The sequence below is a fragment of the Pleurodeles waltl genome, chromosome 8, assembly GCF_031143425.1.
Source record: "Pleurodeles waltl isolate 20211129_DDA chromosome 8, aPleWal1.hap1.20221129, whole genome shotgun sequence".
In the NCBI taxonomy this organism is placed as follows: Eukaryota; Metazoa; Chordata; class Amphibia; order Caudata; family Salamandridae; genus Pleurodeles; species Pleurodeles waltl.
In genome coordinates, this window is record NC_090447.1 from 612303787 (window position 1) to 612319693 (window position 15907).

At 41.6% G+C, this 15907-nt stretch overlaps 1 protein-coding gene across 2 annotated transcripts in view; it reads left to right on the forward strand.

Moving 5' to 3' along the window:
- FRMPD4 (FERM and PDZ domain containing 4) overlaps positions 1-15907 on the forward strand; it is a 1397101-nt gene that overhangs the window by 357444 nt on the left and 1023750 nt on the right. The gene's annotated exons all lie outside the window — the stretch shown is intronic.

Below are 15907 nucleotides of genomic sequence, written 5' to 3' on the forward strand. Positions count from 1 at the left end.
ATGGTGGGGGCCTTTGTATTAATGGCTCTTGTCTGTACCATTCTGTTTCTTGCACTGTTCATTATCCTAATTATTGCAGCCCATGCAACATATCGCAGATAGCAGTTTTGCTAAATAAAACCTATTGAAACTTTACTGCATCTTCTTCATTGCCTGTGTTTGAATGAGACATGTTGTTCATGTGAGAAAGGGTTAATCTCCATTTAACCACGACACTCCCCGAGAAATCGCACACTTGAGTCCGTGCTTAAAGGCTGCCACAAATCACCTTTTACTTTTTGGATTTTTGGGGAGCTGCTGCTTGTGAGCTAGGAGGGTTGGGATGACAGTTGCGATTTGTTGTAGGATTGGCATAGTTACCTACACATATAAGTATTGTCATTCTTGAACCTGCAGTCAAACTATGACAATTTGAAGTGCACAGGTCCTTTCTTATTGCCTTGGCTCTAGACTCACTACCGGGGGCTATGCAGTCCTTTGTGGACACTGCCTATTCAGGTGAAAGTGTCAGGTCCTCTCTCCCGACCTGCACATGATGGCCATTCAGAATGTGGCTGACATATCAGTCACACCTGGGCTCCTTTAGTGTGTGGTGTGTCTGTCTAGAAGAAATGCACAAAGACTAGCTGTCACCCAGCCCAGATGTGTAATGGAGACAGGCAGCAGACACAAAGGGCTAAGAACAGGGAAATGCCAACTTTCTAAAAGTGTTATTTTCAAATTGAAACATTAGATACAACTTTACCATTGAAGAGAGTTTATTATTACAATTCCATAGGTACTAAATATGACATATCTATTCTTTCTCTATTAGTTATTACAGCTTATTAAATGTGGTAAGGAATCGCCAAAGTTGACCTATGAGAGTGGTAGGCCTGCCATTAGTAAAAAATTAATTTGAGGGGGTTTCACTACAAGGACATGTAAAACTTTAAAAGTACATGTCCACTCTTTTAGTTACAGAGCACCCTGACCTATGGGCTAGCTAGGGCCTACCTTAGGGATGACTTATATGTAATAAAAGGGGAGTTTAAGGTTTGGCAAGATGTTTTAAATACCAAGTCGAGATGGCAGTGTAACTGCACCTACAGGCTCAATGGCCGGCCTAAAACATGTTGAAGGGCTGCTTAGGTGAGTGGCACAAGCAGTACTGCAGTCACACTAGCAGCATTTAATTTACAGGCTCTGGCAACATGTAGTAGACTTTACTAGGGACATTTAAGAACATTAAATATGCCAATTAGGTATATACAAACCAAACTATGTTTTAGGGAAAAGACACAGGCACTTTAGCACTGGTCAGAAGTGGTAAAGTGCTCGAAGTCCTAAGTCCAGCAAAAATGTATTGAGCAAAAAGTTGAGGGTAAAGGCAAAAAGGTTTGGGGGTGACCCTGTAGAGGGGCCCACTTCCAACAGTAACACTGCCAAGCAAGATCAGTTCCGCTTCCTCAATATTCAGCCTTTCTTACTGCAGGGGTTAGTAACCAGACTGAGAAGATGAATGTCTCCATAATAAGAGAATTGAATGTGTAAAAGTTTGCTTGTGTGCCTCATATTTTAATCTTGAACTTTTAACATATTGCTTCTTATGAATAATTTGTCATTTGATCTAGGGTCATCTATATCTAATTGATTTACATAAGTATATGATTATGCATAGTTTATTAATTTGAGGAATGTTACATTGTTGTAAACAGTAACCAAGTATTTTTGATTCTGCAATTTTGAAAAATAGGACACAAGGACAGTGGCATGCACCACAAAGGGAAAGCCATGGTGTCAGCTACTACCTCTGGCGACCTCCAGTTAACATCCATGGCCGTACTCACCCACTGGTCTTTTAGTACTAGGATACAAATATGCAGCACTCCATCCTATGCCATTACTTCTTGGACCCACAAACACATATTCAGCAAACCTTCCCAATGCTCTTCTAAAACACCCTGCTCCCTGTGTTGAACTGGCCTTTCAGAGAGTCGCACTGGCAGATGTACCAGCTTAGAAGGGCCAGTGTGTGGGCCATTTTACTATCCTGTGACAGGATCAAAAACAAACAGCCCAAACATTTGCCCTTTAAAACTGGCCCTGTGGCAGTGCCAGACTGCCCTAAAAGGCCTTTCCAACGCTGCCTCGTCTTGATACTAGATTACTGGAAACCACAAGCTGCTCTGCCACAAACTTCAGTTTCTCACCACTGTACCCATGTACTAAGGCCCACATTTTGCTTTGCCATACACTACAGAGCTGACTTACAGCACCCATGCATTGATGTTTTAGTGTCAGGACCGCATGCATGCCTGCCAAATATCTAAATACCTGTAACATCCCGCACCCACTTTTCCAGTACAGGTACACACATGCAGATATACTGTACACCTTTAACCTGACATGCTTACCCACCCACTGGTATGCCAGTGCTGGCAGAAACAATAGCCCTCCCATAATCTTCCTTTCTAACCTAACCTGCAGCCAGTAATGGATCACACCAGCAGTGCTGCAACACACCTCAGTCCTCACATGCGGAATTCACCCTTTGATCTTCCTGGGTTGAGAGTCACACACAGCCATGTCATATTTCTCATTCCTGACATTCAGCCCCTACCAACTGCTCTTGCATTAATGTGACACACAAAAAACTATTAAGCTCCTCAATCCCACCTTGAATCAACTAACAGCAGTAGTGGGATGAACTAACGACTCTGCCATACACCTCTTCTAGACCTATATCATGCTGTCCTATTCCATGCACACACACACACATCAAACCTGACCTACAGCCCTCAACCAATCTTGTGGGTCTCTAAAAATTCAATTTCTCACTTTCATACAAACGTGAATGAAAAAGCTATTTTTTCATTGTGGTTCATATATGCCAAGAATGAGAATCACCTTGAATGAAAGTGAAATAAGTAAAAATATCTCAAATATGGATTTAAAGAATGTAGTGTTATAGTTAAGAAAATGTTTTGCAGTGTGGCGCACCAACCAAAGTTGCTGCGCTGTGTTGTGAGAGGGAAAGAGCAGGAAAGTGTCATATCTATAAATATATGGTGCGGTCCAGCTCTCTCTGCAGCACTGGTGCACGTCAACCTACCTAGCAACACGCACACACACTGGTGTCTGTGTCATGTCTAGTATCGTTTTTGTATTAGGTCCAGTACAAAATACCTGCCATGCCTAGACAAACTTTATAAAGGTTGTCACTTTGAATGTGTGCTGCACAGTGCAGCACCCATGCAATGTAGGAAAAGATTCCCCAAATAAAAGTGTTCTTTCATGTTTATAGAGACAAACACAAGCTCTTCACCACTGGTTAGCAAGGATAAAGTGCACAGAGTTCCATGGGGAACAAAAAAAGTGTTCAGCAACAGAATACAAAAATCTGATGTGACCTTGCAGAAAGGGCAATTTTCCAGAAACACCCACATGTAATGTTGGTTGTAAATCCTACCATGCAGCATAAAGTGATGAAAAGTCATGAAAATCAAACCAATCCAAAGAACATAAGATCGTATGTGTTCTTTAAAAACGGCAAAATCGTATAAGTAGTGTCCTTGAGTTTTTCAGGAGAGATATGTTTCCCATTTTCCTTTTCTCTTTCCATGTGTATAAAAAGATGTGTTTTATTTCGGTATTTGTTGTTTTGTATAGTACAAATGTGGTCCAAGTGTGTCAGCGTGCTTTACGGTAAAAACAGCAAAGTTACGTTTGTCCAATAATGGGACATAAAACATGTGCAAATGGGAACATTGCTCATACAAGAATATTCTTACAACCTACCTTAAAAAACAGGATGACAACAAAAAAGGGAATATATAAAAAGTGAGAGGAGATAAATAGGAAGTTAATCAACAGACCAATTTGAGAATGTATTATAACTGAGATAGAACTTGTGAGTAAAAATTGCTAGTATGAAAACAGTAGTACATCTTCATTGCACATAGATTAAACAACCTTTTAGTACATGCAACAATAAATACAAAAATATTGTTTTCATTGTCTTGCATTTTTCTTTGCTGCGGCTTTTTATATTTACTTTCCTGCTTTTTATTCAACCCTGTTTCATATATTAATTAGGGTTTTTACAAAGCTCCTTCACCTTGCCACTTTATACGCTGTGAAAAAAAATGCTAAAACAATGTCACAAAATCAAAGCCTTGAATGTATCAAGTGGAAGTTTGTCCTGGTTGCTCATATTACCCTTTGCTCATTACTCATTACTCAAGAGACGACGTTAGATGTTGATTTTTGATATCTTTGGTGGGTTAACTGTTGCCACAATCCTACTTATGGTAGAACTATGTCTGGAAGTCTTTTGAGCAGAAGTCCTTAAGTATCTAGGGAGAGTCTGTGTCGATAATAGTAAACTGTAAGTGTTGGGTCTTTTACTGGCCACGCCTTGTACTACCTAATTGTGGCTCGCCTAAGGGAAGAAGTTGTGCATCAAATAAAAGAGTCCTTTCTGGACTCTCTTCATTATCTATGGGCCTTGTGACAGTGGTTGCAGGTATTGGGCATCAGCGCCCATGTTGGTGGACCAGTACTTACTTTTCATCGTCATACCTACCGCAGGAGAGAGAACGGCATAAAAAGGGAGAAAGAAGTAGGAAGACAAATATAGAAAAACGGTGACAGAAAAAACAATTATGGAAAAGTACGCACACCAGTCAGTTAAAGAGACAGGAAGTTTACATTGGTGGAAGAATGAGAAATATGGTGGAATCAAGCCCAGGTAACCTTAGTATTGGGCAACCCTGGCATTCCATGTCTTGCTGTTATTGTTTATATATCAATAAAGCACAACATACCACAATGGGAACTTTGTGAACAAAGTCTTTGCACTTTGTGGCTTTTTTTAATAAAATGTATTGGATGATCTTAACTGAGAATGAAGAAGTTATTTATGTAATTTCCCACATTACTTTAGTGTTTTTTGTTTATAACATTCGGAAAAGCAATATATGATAGCAATATTATAATTATAATCCATACCGAAAATGACTCGTAAGATGGTGCACATGCTACTTAAGTGTAAAGTTTTATTTTATTTTTGTAGTTTCATGTAACGCGAATGTGGCTCAAGTGATTTAGAGCGCTTTACATGTACACCAGATTAGATTACACGCGTTTGGTTGGCACGGGGAGTTTGAGTCATATTTCCCAGAATCACAAAAGGGTGAGCAGACGCCGGGACTCAAGCCTCATTCATCACTTTCAAGGTAGGCAGAAGTACCCGCTATCCACATTTCAATTTAGCGAAACATACCTCAAACTCTCCTTGTACACTCAAAAAGAAGTTAACCTGCTGATAAATATTCTTCGTATGCGGTTAAAAATGAATATACACGTATGCACACTCTAGAAGAGGTTAATCTGATGATAAATATGCTTCATGTGGAGTTAGAAATGCATAAACGTTTATCCACTTGTTTTTAAAAAAATTGTCTCATCCAGTGAAAATTTAAAATGAAACAATAACCGAGTTTCACAGAACACTAGAGCAGTGCAAACATGAAATACGCTATAATCCTTATGAAATATGGTTTAACTTTCATTTAATGAGCATCAAAATGCGATTTTGAACGCCCCCAGTTTTCCAGCACCATATGCTTCCCAGAGACCGAGGGGATTTGACCTGTCCTAACCTAGCTTGACTAATAATGGGCGGTACATCTCGGCTTCCTCTCTGAATGGACAGACCATGAGAGTGAAAAGCACTGGTACCACATGGACAAAGCTGTGGCCTGTCATCCTTTGTGGGACATTGCCTTGGCTTCCTAAACACACCAGATCATGCAGCGCCTACATTGCCACCCCCACTAGGACTGTCCTGGAAATCTGGGACAAGCTTGAGATCAAAAATGACCTCACTATCTTTCTGTCCTCAAACACCCCAATCTCTTGAAATCCGGACTTTACGCCTGCACTTGAGCCCCAATCGTTTGCTAGTAGGGGAGAGGGGCATGCAACACCCAGTGTGACTTGTTTAAAGGAAACTCCATCAAGATGTTTGAGCATTGCAAATTCGACATCCTTGCGGCCGTTACTCTAAGGAGGAGGAAAGGGACATAGTACACTATTTTCAAAAATAGTCATGCCTAACATTAGAGGGTGCCACATGCGCAGCGATCATGCAATTGGTCTCTATAAATGGTACACACAGGTGCACACTCAAATACACACTCTGATGTGCAAGCATGCTCACATTTGCTTTTTCCCAGTTACCTTTAGATGCATGCACGCAGGTGCAAACAAGTGATTACAAACAAACAACAAAGTAGTTGAGGTGGAGGGAGCACTGTGCAAGGACCAGTTCCCTGGTGCTGTTGTAGGCCCAGACCAGTGATTCAAAAGGGATGAAACATCTGGTAGCTCCCTGAATGTTGGAAGGGGGGTGCGCCCAGTGGTGCAGTTGGCAATATTGTAGCCGGGCCGTTTCAGGGATCTGAAACTCTGATTGTCATGCCTCGACTGTCATGTGTTGTACGGTGCACTGTACTCTGGTCTAAAAATTCTCAATAAAAAGAATCGTAGTGAAAAAACAATGTCACTTTGGTGGCAGAGCGCTTTACCTTCTTGTACTTGTGCACTAGTGGTTAAACATGCAAAAAGCTCTCCTGCTGTAAAGAAACCGTTCACGTTGGAGAACTATATTGAGCAATGTGCCTGCTGTATTTACTTTCAGATACTGCAGACCTGTAAATTCATGTACCTCGGTGGAGCTGTGTTAAGCCCTTTTACAAAAATACGGACCCAGATACCTGGTAGAAAATCCTCCTACAAACATCAATATTATATGGTTGAAACCTATAAAAGAAGGGCATTTTAGTGACAGCGAAGTCGTTGCTTTACGATAAAAGCATTTGAACTAGGCCCAGGTGAAATGTATATTTAGCAGCGTAATTTCAGGTTTCTCTCGTTATGCAAAATTCCCCAAATTACGCCACCTTACATAATCATGTGCCTTTCTCAGCAAAAATTGTACCCCTGCGAACAAGGCGACACGGCTGCTGTCTGAGGCCCTGATGGTTGTTGTACTAAATTTTATTGTGAAATGCATACTTGTGTCCAAAATGTACCTGATGACACATTTCGTATTAAAATATAGCCTCAAAAGGTGGGTTTGCATTTCGTGTAATTATACTTAATTATACATAATCTTTTGAAATTTCACGAAATTAAGTAAAAGCAAATAATGTGAATTTTGCGCACCCCTAATTTGAACCGTGCACCTGATAACAGCTGCACATTTCTTATTACCTAGCATGACTCGCGTTATCATTATTCCACAGAAACATCACAGCCATTTTCATAATGCAACAGAAAACAACATAGTCCCTGTTTCTGCCATGTTTAATGCTGTTGATTCAGGCACATGTTTCACCTCTGCCTTTCGGGACAAAATGGTTGAAAATACGCACAATACATTGTGCACCTAAATATGACACATGTAACTACAATAAAAAGGTAGTTGCATAAACAAAACTACATTGTGAATATGTTTGCCTGGCAACTTTGGAAGGTGTAAATAAAGGGCAGAATTTAGGTTGTATTTGCCTCCTGCAAGTTGTTTATTGTACACATGTTTGAGTGATCATGGTAAACAGTGTAAAGACATTTGTACAAAACGTACACTTCATAATACAGCGAATAAAATTACATATCCTCGCAACTTCTAGCAGGAAAAATGATCGATATCCACACTCGATATAAATCTGCTACTTATCTCATCTGTGTCACCATGAATCATTACTGCGCCGGTAAAAGAAGGAAGATAGAACATCATTAGGAGGAGGAGGGCTTGAAATGCATTTTGCTGAGTCCCTCATTCCGCGGCTGAAGTTCTTGTTATCCTGAATTTCAAGCACGCCTTCCCCTATTCTACAGCTTTTATTTGGAAAGTGTCATATTGTTTCAGGTGATGTAGTCTAAACTGTAGTAGATCTCCTAGTGTCACAAACATCATCAAAATTTGACAGTTTATGTCTTATGTTAAAGTATTAATAGTAAAATGTAGAAGCTGCACTGAAATGCATTTGCTTGTATTTCAGAGGACTTAGGTGGTATTTGAATAAAACTACGTGCTAGAAGGATTACATTTATATTATAATGTTATTTGGACTCTAAACTAAGTACATATTGAAAGAATATTGAATTTCTAATGATTAATTAATTTAAAAAATGCATGCAAAAACAAGAGAAATGCACTTATTCGTAATACTTAATGAAATGCATTAACAAAGCTTTCTTGTGTAAAATTACATGTATTATTTATATTAATGAAGTGCTATTAATGCTGCATTTATAAGTTTGCATATTACATGTGTTTTATTTAAACGTATTAACTGAATGTAATATTATGATTTCTTGCCTTAGCGTAAGGAAGGCCTGAAGAGTTTGCATTTTGTGACAGTGTTAGATTGCTGATTCATTTTCATTGGACCTGGCCCTTTTGACAGGGTTATCCCCAAACTTTTTCCCTTCTTCCTCCTATTTTTTTCAGATCTGTTTTGTTGGCTTTAGGATTCTGGGCACTTTACCACCACTGACCAGTGCTAAGGTACAAGTGATCCCTGTCTAGTTTGTATTGGTGATTGGTTTATCCATGACTGGCAAATCTGATTTACTGGTAAGTCCCTAGTGTAGTACAGTGTGTGCCCATGGCTTGTAAATCAAATGCTACTAGTGGGCCTGCAGCACTAATAATGCCACCCACATTAGTAGCCCTGCTAATATGTCTCAGGCCTGCCACTGCAGTGTCTGTGTGTGCAGTTTTAAGCTGCCACTGCGACCTGGCAAATGCATCCACTTGTCAGGCCCAAACCATCCCTTTTGTTACCTGTAAGTTACCCTTAAGGTAGGCCCAAGGTAGTCCCATGGGAAGGGCATAGGGTATTTAAAAGGCAGGACATGTAATGGTGTGTTTTACATATCCGGATAGTGAAATACTGCATATTTCAGTTCTCACCACTGCAAGGCCTATCTCTCCCAGAGGGTAACATGGGATGGGGATTTCCTTGAAATATCTTTTAACTGTAATTTCCCATTGGGAGCAGATAGAGATCTAGAGTTTGGGGTCTCTGAACTCACAATTTAAGAATATGTCTTTTGTTGAAGTTGGTTTTTGAATTGTAAGTTTGAAAATGCCACTTTTAGAAAGTGAAATTTTTCTTGCCTAACCATTCTATGCCTCTGCCTGTCTGCTGAATACTCATCTGGGTCAGGATGACAGTTGGGCTGTTTGTGCATTCACTTTAGACATTCACACAAAGGGAACTAAGGTGGGCCCTGCATATCCTGATGGCCCATCACTATACTGATGGGGTTTCCTGAGCTACATTGGTGGGAGAAGCTGACATTTGCACCTGAATAGGGCTGTGCCTGTCCTCACACAAAGCAGTCTCCAACCCCCAGACGTGTGTCTAGGGTCAGGGCAGAGGAAGGCAGGGTCTTATGCACTACTAAGACTTCCCTTTTTAAGTTTGCCTACTTCAAAGTCTGAAAGGGGTATAAGTGCTGGACCTCTGACACCACATAGTTAGAACACTTCTGGACTGGGGACATTCTGCCAGGAAGAAGAGCTTGATGCTGTAGGAGGGACTGCCACTCTGCCTGTTTCTTTCTTTTGCTGGCCTGCTTCTTGCTGCGTCTGTGCTGGGAGTGAAAGGACTGGACTTTGCTCTCTACATCCTGCTTTCCAAGGTTCTCCAAGGGCTTAAACTGAGCTTGCCTCCTGTTAAGAAGTCTCAGGGCCTTCAAAGACTTTGCCTGCCAGTGCCTGATTTCTCTGGCTGAAAGTCCTGACTTGCAAGTGGTGCCAAAAACAGTTTCTGGGCCCTTGAGAGTGAGTTCTGGTGCAACAAGGACAAAACTAGTACAACGACTTCCAGAACAACTTTGGAACCAGCACCGCTCTCCGACCCAGTGCTGCTACCTGCACCGCAGCCATGGTCCCCGCTGAGTACAATGACCGCAACCTAAAACTCAGACCCTGACACTGCCGCAGCACCTCTGAAGTCCTGCCACAGCGTGAGTATGGAGTGCCATGTCACTGATGTTCATGGCACCCGACTCCACTGCAGCACCTGTGGCCCCGTTGTGTGATTGTGACACCGCAAAGTTGACACCTCGCGTCTAGGTCTGCTGGATTCACCGACCCACCTTGTCATAAGGAACCAACAAATCACCACCAATGCCCCATCACCTCCCCTGCAACCATGAGGAACTGATGGATCACCTCCCCTGCCTAGCAGTAAGGAACCAATGCCTTACCTGCTCCAGAGACATCTCACCTCCCCAACTCGCACAACATATTTGTTTCCACATTGTTTTCCAAGGTTCTATAACCGAGGTCTATACGATTCTTTAGCCGGCTTATGCTCCCTCACTGATGACACTGGACTGCTGGAAGAGACTCCTTCAAGCTGTTTTGATAGCTCCAAATAAAGTTATTGTGTTTCTAAGCGCTACACTACATTTAATCTTTGAAAATGTGTATCTTTACTTGTCTGTGTTGGAGTTTTGTCTTTTTGGTCTTGTTTTACTCACAGTGTTACTATTTGTGTGTGTACAAATACTTTACACATTGCCTCTTATGTAGGCCACACAGCTCGTGGCAAGCTACCAAGGGGATAAGCAGAGGTTATCTTAGGTGTGTGACTCCCTTACCCTGACTAGAGTGAGGATCGCTACTAGGACAGGGTGCAAGCCACTGCCAACTAGAGACCCCATTTATAACAATTTCCTAATGTGAACTTTCTTTTAGGTTATGTTCAAATGAGAAGACTAGAGTTTGGTAACAGACCCCATTGTTTAAGTGTATTGAGAATATATTTTATCGCCCTTGGGAGTGGAACATTGTGGAACATGGACTGACATTGTATACAAATGTTTCAAGCTTGCATGGAGTCACACGGATGGAAGATGTTCTCATGTAATGCTTGGGAATGAAAAAGTATGTTTCAACTTAGTGTCATGTAATCGATTATTATTGGATGATGGCCCTTCAACGTGACATGGACTGATACCTTTGACAAGTCAGAATGCTTAAGGACCTTTGATATGACAGTGCCCAGTTGGACTCTGCTCAGATTTTTCCCAGATGCTGCCCTGATGCTGATGAAGAGTCCTTGAATGCTGAGCCCCTTGAAGAGGTATCTTCCTCTCTGCCTTTGCCCTTTGAGATGTCCCTTTGAGACTTAAAAATCTTTTTAATCCCCATCAGAAGACTCTTGATCGAGCTTCTGATATGCTGATGCTTTCCCTTTTTATTTAGTTTTGGCCACCTTAGTTAGTAACCTACAGTCCGAGATTATCTTATTTCAAATTATTTTTGCCCTTTTTGTGCTATTTGACTTTTCCCTGCATGTGTTTGTCCCACACATGTATTTCCCTGATTTGGTTAGCTGTAGGGTTTCCCAGCCTAAATTATGGCATTGCATTGACTGATGATTGCTAACTCCGAGCAGCACATCGTTTCTATATCCCTGATATTTCTTTTAATATTATGCATAGTTGTTCTTGAATGTTCAGTTTTATTATGTTAGTTCGCCTGAACTTATTTTGTTGCATTGGACAACCATCGGTGATTATGTATTTTTATAATTTAGTATTATGAATAGTCTACATGACTTTAAGCTTTTGTTCGTATTAAAACTCCTTAACTTAATTTCTGACAGGAGTTTTCCTTCCATAGACACATTGGTCATGGTGTTTAACTTAATTGGGTTTGTATTGAAATTGTGTAAGCGGTCTACCACATCACTTACTGGGACCAAAGATCCATCCACCTTGATGAGCATAGATTCCTGTGAAGGGTGAAAAATCTTCGGTACAGGATAATAGTGTGCAATGGTTAACTTCTAAAGAGAAAAAAAAACGAAATAATCCCAAAACCCTACATTTTATTAGGAGCCCACAGCCAGTGTCAAATGCCAGGGTTGCCAATTACCAAACCAAATGCCAAACTGGCTAGTCAGTTCTTCCTCATGCTTCTTTCTTCTGCCAACATACATTTCCGGTCGCTTTATCTCACTTTTGCAGGCTCTTGCTGGCCCTGCTTTCTCACTTTGCAGATCTTTCCTGTCTTGCAAGTCCCCCTTCCTTCTCCCTTTCTGCCTTTCTCCTTGTTACTGAAAGTCGAATGATAGAAAATAGGTGCTAGTTCCCAAAAATGAGTGCCAGTGTCTACCAACTACCTCCACTGGCACATATTAAGCAATGTTGTGCTAAAGAGGAGAAATTGTTTTCTGCCTTGCAGATCCTTGGTTCTCAGCTTACTTGTTTACTTTGTTTGCTTATATCAGAAACACTGTTTTGTGTCATTAAATCCTAGCTGGCTCCTGGCTGTTATACTTTCCAAACTGCCCACTGGAGAAGGAATCGGATGAGTCAAACGATATCAGCTCCATTCACTATTCAGTGTACAATGGGGAGAGGGCAATTCATGGAATCCAGCAGGCGGGCACTGGCATACTTAAAAAATGAGGCTACATTGGGAGATGCTTGTATCTTATTGCACACAGTCAAGCTAACTACCTACAAATGCATGACACAACACACACAACTCAGCAGTCCCGACAGACACATGATACAGTTTAGACCTGGAAAACACATGCACCTTGCCTAGTATCACCTAGTGGGCCTGACCCAAAGATAAAGATCAAGTACAGCCATGCATACACACAGCAGGCAAATAGCATAGTGTGGAATGTCAAGTACAAATAAACTGTTCTTACAATGGCAGACACAAATGAACACACCCCACACAGTAAGCAGTACACACAAACAGAGCTGTGCATACAACACAAATTGTAGGGCACATAAACATAGAAATCCGCAGAACACAATCCGTAGAGCAACGCCACAGTATCTTTATATGTTTTTGCATGGTGTAGCATTGCAAAACGGGAGTAGTGGCAGGCTTGAGCCTGCATGGATGTATGTAGTTTTGTGTGGGTAGAGGGTGCTCCTGACTTGTCTGCATTTCTGAAAATTAATTTGTGCATGCGCAATACTATCTGTGCCTCACATATACACTCTTTTGGATACATTAATGCATTAATTTGCATAAGCTGTGATTGGGAAAAAAAACTTCAGTTAATAATGATGTTGGTTTTAACTATAGTGTTGAAACGAATGTTGGAAGCAGTGGCGTCTTCTCCATTAGGGCAGAGGAGCGTCGCTTCCCCGCCTGCAGCAACAGCTGCAAACCTTTGAAAGAAAAGGATAATAAACTCTTCTTCTTATCCTTTTCTTTGAAAGGGGAGGGGCCACGGGGTGACGAGCAGCGAGGGGGAGTGCTCAGCACTCCCCCTCAGATTGCATGTATGTTTGGCCCGCCGTCCCAGGCGGGCCAAACATACATGCGCAGTAGGCAGTCTCCATCATGGCAATACAGTTGCTGGGCTAGAGAGAGCCTCCACAGGCTCCCAGTCTGCATGGGCACTCCCAGCCAATCCTGACACTGCTTTGAGCAGAGTCAGAATTTGCCTCATGGCAGGCTGGGAGCCTGTGCCTGCAGCAATATGGGAAAGGAGTGGCATGGGCTCGTTGAGGAACGAGGTAAGTGTTTTATTTTTTCAATTCATTTCAATGTTTAGTCCCTCAATACCCCCACCCGCACACAGCCCGTCCCTTCCAGGCACGCGAGCCGCTCCTGGCTGGAAGTATATTTTTCTATGGTTAAAAGAAATAAACAATTTATTTACTGTAGGTCACTTCTTAGAGTCCTTCAATAATGATAAAGCCATTGTATTATGACTGACCCAAGAAGGTGATGATTTGGTAAAAACACATGGCGGTCAATATGTGAACTAAACTTCAACTCAATTATCATTATCGGATGCACCTGTATATTCAGAGGTGAACTGTGACCACTCTACTGACAACAGATCAAAAAATGACTGAATTTCAGAACAAGGAGCTCTGTAAAGTTTTGTTGTTAAAAATATTCACTTTCATTGCTTTATACTTATGTGATTGACTGTTAATACTGATTTATTCTTGCAGCCATCTATAAAACAAGCATTTCCAAAGCCAATAAGTTTCACCTATGAAAGGCTACTGGCTTTGTAAATGTTATTTTAGACAATATTTGTATAGGCAGGGTAAAATCGAAGATATTTGGGATATGTTGGGACATAGGCGGGAAAGGATAGTTATCTAGGGGATACCATTATTGGGTTTGGGTGTAGCTGGCAGGGGTGGGTGGAGCATGGACAATGTTAATGTGCAGGGGTCTTTATGCCTAATGAGGGAAACAGGTGTGAAGACTTGCTGCTGCCTGCAGTGCAGGCCGGAGTAGGTCACTATGGGGTGTATCAGCAGGGTGGCGATATTTGAGTGTTTGCCGCCGCACACCATAGCCAGAAAGGGTGAAGACAAAGCAGAGTGGGCTATGCAGCCTGAAAATTTGCCATGACCGCAACCGCTCCATTATCTGTAATGATGGTTGGCAGCAAGCACCCATAGGCTGATCTAGCAGTCGGAGCCAGGTTGGGGGCCTTTTCGAAGGCATGGAAGTGTGCAGTAAGTGTACCTGCAGTGTGTAAAGTGGACAGCGAGGAGGCCTGGCTCCTGGCATATTTTGATTCCTTCAAAATCTCTCCATTCAAAACATACTGTAAATAATATACTGGACAACAAAAACATGTGCGAAGATGATTCAAACATCTATAGTTTTATCAGCGTGATAACAGAGAAACTCAAAGAGGGCTTAGGAGTACTTGGTGGCTATATTTGCGGTCCTGTTATGAAATACTCTGCCAACCCTTTACAACATGCCTTTTAATGATGTGGCACACATCAGGCACATGCCTGATCTCATACTTTTAGTTTCAAAGGTGAGAGTGAGAATGTAAGTGAGGGGCCTAGGTTGAATTCAGCAAGTGTTGTTTAGTGACCCATGTTTCATCTATCTTGGTTTTTGTTTGACAAGACTGGGCAACTAATGTTGTGACCGTGTACATATGACAGAAATACTACTGAAGGAATATAAGCTGCAGACAGGCTTTATGACAAACTCTAGAGTTGCTATTAAAGCTCCAGAATGGGTGTGTTGCTCCTTGAATGATGCTAAGAGCCGTTCTATGGTTAGTAAAATAATTGACCTAAACAGCATAAGGAGCATTCATGCACACATACGTCGCATCTCCTGTGTGCTGTGACTTAGATGGTGTCGGGCTCGGGCTGTGCTCTATACTCCCTCCACTCTCGGACATGGCACCCACAACAGGGTAAAAGAAATGCCGTAGATGTTCCTGTGGAGAGAGTGAACAGGTCATGTTCGGACCCTAGAATGCATGAAGTTCACAGAGCCAATAAGTTCACAGCTTCAGACAATGTATTCCAGAGGTTCCCCTTCACCCCAAAAAAGGTACCTGCAAAACAATGAGTAGCTAGCAGAAGGGCACTGGTCAATAGCCACTGAAAGATACCAGAAGCTGTACTTCATCCAGACTACACACAATGGCATGGATGGCAAAGCAGAGAAGAAAGTCAAAGCAGATAATGTGCAGTCCAATCAGAAACTGGTAAATTAGAGCAATTTTGCACTAAGACAATGGTAAGTTCAAGCACGTAATGGGTGGGTTCTATGCCCCTTTTAAGATTGTTTTTATTGACAAAAGGTTTCGCAAGTGCCGGCATGCAGGCAAAACCTAAAAAGGTACCAACATATATATCTAACACAATCAATTTAATATGTAAAGTTAGAGGATGTGCATGTTAGCTATTGGGATTACCACACTCAACACCTTCTTTTTATTCTGGATGTTTTTCAAGCTAATAATCAATGTACTGAGAAACCCACATTAAACACCTGTAAATAATGAAATGTAGGTGAAACATTTAGGACTGGGGGCACTGCCCGTAAATGACATTGAGTGAGTTGATCATCCAAAAAATG